The sequence below is a fragment of the Lagenorhynchus albirostris genome, chromosome 10, assembly GCF_949774975.1.
Source record: "Lagenorhynchus albirostris chromosome 10, mLagAlb1.1, whole genome shotgun sequence".
Classification (NCBI taxonomy): Eukaryota; Metazoa; Chordata; class Mammalia; order Artiodactyla; family Delphinidae; genus Lagenorhynchus; species Lagenorhynchus albirostris.
The window spans coordinates 42,383,648-42,387,270 of record NC_083104.1 but is presented as its reverse complement, the minus strand read 5'-3'; the positions used below and the strand labels follow the sequence as shown (position 1 = coordinate 42,387,270).

At 46.6% G+C, this 3,623-nt stretch overlaps 1 pseudogene; it reads right to left on the bottom strand.

Annotated features, from left to right (window-relative positions):
- Positions 1-245: 245 nt before the first annotated feature.
- On the bottom strand, positions 246-902 carry LOC132527866 (small ribosomal subunit protein uS19-like; annotated as a pseudogene).
- Between the last annotated feature and the right edge of the window lie 2,721 nt (positions 903-3,623).

Genomic DNA, 3,623 nt, shown 5'->3' with positions numbered 1-3,623 from the left:
CGGGCTCCAGCTGTAACAGCCCAAAATACCTGCAGACATCGCCAAATGTCCCCTGCGGGGCAAAACCACCCCCTGTTGAGAAGCTGAGAAGCAGTAAGGGAGAGGGTACCTGGAAAGCCCTCACAGAAAGAAGCCGTGAAAATAAAATAGCAGTTGAGCCAGACCTTGTTTGTTTGATGCTTTAAATTCCAATTTCTTTCTTTCTCTTCTGTAGAGAGAAGTCTGTGCCTTTATTGGCCAGCCCGCTACTTGAGGGGAACGAAGCGGGAGGAGTGCGTGGCCCCCGTGCCCGGCAGGGCGTGCTACAGGCTTGGAGGTGATGAGAACTTGCCTAGGTAGTGGCCAGTCATCTCAGGGTTGGTTTTCACCTGGCTGAAGGTCTTGCCGTTGTAGACGCCCTCCAGGCTGCCCACCATTTTGGGCAGGATGATCACGCCGCGCTGCACGTCTCCACCACCTCAGGCTCCTCCGTGGGAGGCACCGCCTTCTTGGCCTCGCGCAGGCGCTTCAGCAGCCACTCGAGGGCTGCTTCCTCCGCAGGACGTAGTGCGGCTGCCGCCGCTGACCCGGGCTGTACGGCTGCGTCAGCTGCGCGCAGGCCGTGTCCAGTAGCTGGTCGAGGTCCACGCGGCCGCAGGTGTACTTGCGGAAGGCACACTTCTGCTCTACCTCCGTCACCTTGTTGGCACTTCCTAAATTCCAGTATCATCACTTACTTTACACGACTTATAAGGAAACCGCATTTCCCAAGCCAAAATTCAGGACATATGACTTAACAGAGGCTTAAAACAAAACAAAACACGTCTATGAACGTATTTATTCGCCAGCACTCTACAGTTTAAGTCACACTCGTATAGGATTTTTTCCCCTCCTCTCTTACCCCTTTTATCCTTTACAGGCATTTCCCTTAACAAATCTCTTGCATGTCTAATCCTGTCTCGGCTCCTGCTTCTAGGAGGAGTTGACCTGTTTCAATGACTCAAAAAAAAAAAAAAAAAAGGTATTGGTGAAGGAAGAAACATATGGCCATTGAGGGTGCTGCTGAGATGGCTCTAACAGAACCTGCCGCCAAGAGCAGGAGCTGACAACCTTGGCTGCCACCCGGGGTTACAGGGGCCAGTCTTTCGCTGGCTGCCTCTGGGCGGTGACTGAGCTCGGCAGGGGCACCAGCACGGAACTATTCCCGCCAGAGAGGTGACCCCTCTAAGGGGAAAGTTTAGCCTGGGGATTCCCCAGAGGCCTGGCCACGATTTTCTCAGAACTGTGCTGTGGTCTGAGGTTCTTCCTACCCAGTCCTTCTTCCCCCGTCTCTTTACACAGGGTCAGACCTGTACTGCAGAGGGCTCTCTTCAGACTGCGGCTCTTGAGCCCTCACAGGTGTTTCCCCCAATCGATCTCTTGCACTTCAAATCCCATTTTCCTGTCTGCTTCTCAGAGGATCTGACATGTAATGGATTCCCCTAAATTCCACTAAAAAAAAAAAATTATATAGAGCAATGTAGTATGTAGCCAAACTGTATCCGAGGTAATCGAACAGTTATATTACTTAAAATCAGGGATGTACCAGAAAATTGGGATGTACAATCATCCTGTCTATGCTTCCCAGAAGAGTGGATTATATTTCTTTTTTTAATTAATTTTTTAATTGGAATATAGTTGATTTACAATGTTGTGTTAGTTTCTGCTGTACAGCAAAGTGAGTCAGTTATACATACACATGTATCCACTCTTTCTAAGTGAGGATTTCTGTACTAAGAACGGCCATTTCTTATTGCCTTCCCCGCCCCTCTACCTGGAACTTCCTCCAATAATTCATGGGACACCTGCACACCAATGTTACCCTAATTCCTTCCCCTGCCCCCTCAACATGGCTTTGGAATATCATTCTATCCAGGTAGAGGAATAGAACCCTGGATCCATTCAGGTGACGAAGATATGAATCCTCTAAGCTAAGATACTATTTCACCCCCCACCCCCAAGGAAATCCCTCTCCTCCTTCTCGTCCATCCCTCCTCCTCTTCCTCTTCAGATGTGAGGACCTCTATCCCACCATGAAGATATGAGACTAGGATATAAAGAAGGCTGGAACTTGAGGATCAAGGCTTGGCCTTTGTAATGACAAAGAGAAAAACAGTCCCTACCATCAGGCACTCAGCTAGGCTGCAACATTCTGCTGTCGAACAGAGCCAGTCTCACAGATCACCAACCGCAGACAAGGCTGACAAACACCATTCTGTAGTCATGTCTGAGCACAGACAAATATGAAGCCACTGTGCAAACCACAGAAATCACCCAGCCCCAGATGACACAAATGACAGCTGTCCCTTCACCAACCACGGCTTTAGCTCTGCTGCCTTTGTCTCACCTTCTATATAAAAACTGAAATTCCTGAGCATAGAATCGATCCTGCTTCCTGATAACATCCAATCCAGAGCAAACCCCTGCTTCCTTAAAACTTCCCCCACATCACAACACAAGCGCAAGTTCTATTACAAGTCCCTTGTGCTAAGAGGCCCCATGACTCCTCATCTATGCGTGTACACAGCCTCCTTCACTGCAACAAATCAGTAAATCCAACTTTGCTCCTAGTGGTCTTCGGCTACAGGGCATAGACAGGTGGTCCACAGGTGCTGGATCCAGCCAATGAAAGAAAAAGAGAAGAAATGAAAGGCAAGACAATGATGAGAAAAAAGGTCTCAGTACAAAGAGTCGAGGTGTAGATGAATCTCCTGACTAGGGTTCCAATTCTAACTCGCTCTGTGCCCTTGAACAAATCATACACAAGTGGAAATACATTGAACCTTCACAGGGCTGCAAAGTTAAGTCTGATGTCTGAGCAGTCATCAGTTTAGAAACACACAGGTCACCTGTGAGAATGGCTATCATCAAAAAGAATACAAATAACAAATGTCAGCGAGGATGTGGAGAAAAGGGAACGCTCGTGCACTGCTGGCAAATTGGTGTAGCCACTGTGGAAAACAGTACGGAGGTTTCGCAAAAAACGAAAAATAGAACTATTTTATGACCCTGCAATTCCACTCCTGGGTATATATCAAGGAAAAATGAAAACACTAATTTGAAAAGATACATGCACCCCAATGTTCACAGCAGTATTATTTACAATTGCCAAGATACGGAAGCAACCTAAGTGTCCATCAACAGATGAATGGATAAAGAAGATGTGGTATATAAATACAATGGAATACTACTCAGCTATCAAAAAAGAAATCTTGCCATTTACAGCAACATGGATGGACCTAGAAGGTATTATGCTAAATGAAATAAGTCAGAGAAAGACAAATACTAGACAAATACAAATACAAAGACAAATGATATCACTTATATGTGAAATCTAAAAAAATACAACAAACGAATATAACAAAAAAGAAGCAGGGAATTCCCTTGTGGTCCCATCGTTAGGACTCTGTGCTCTTACTGCTGAGGGCCCAGATTCAATCCCTGGTCGGGGCACTAAAATCCCACAAGCCACATGGTGCAGACAAAAAAAAAAAAAAAAAAAAAAGAGCAAGCAGACTCACAGATATAGAGTACAAACCAGTGGTTACCAGTGGGGAGAGGGAAGGGGGGAGGGGAAATATAGGGGTAGGAGAGAAAGAGGTACC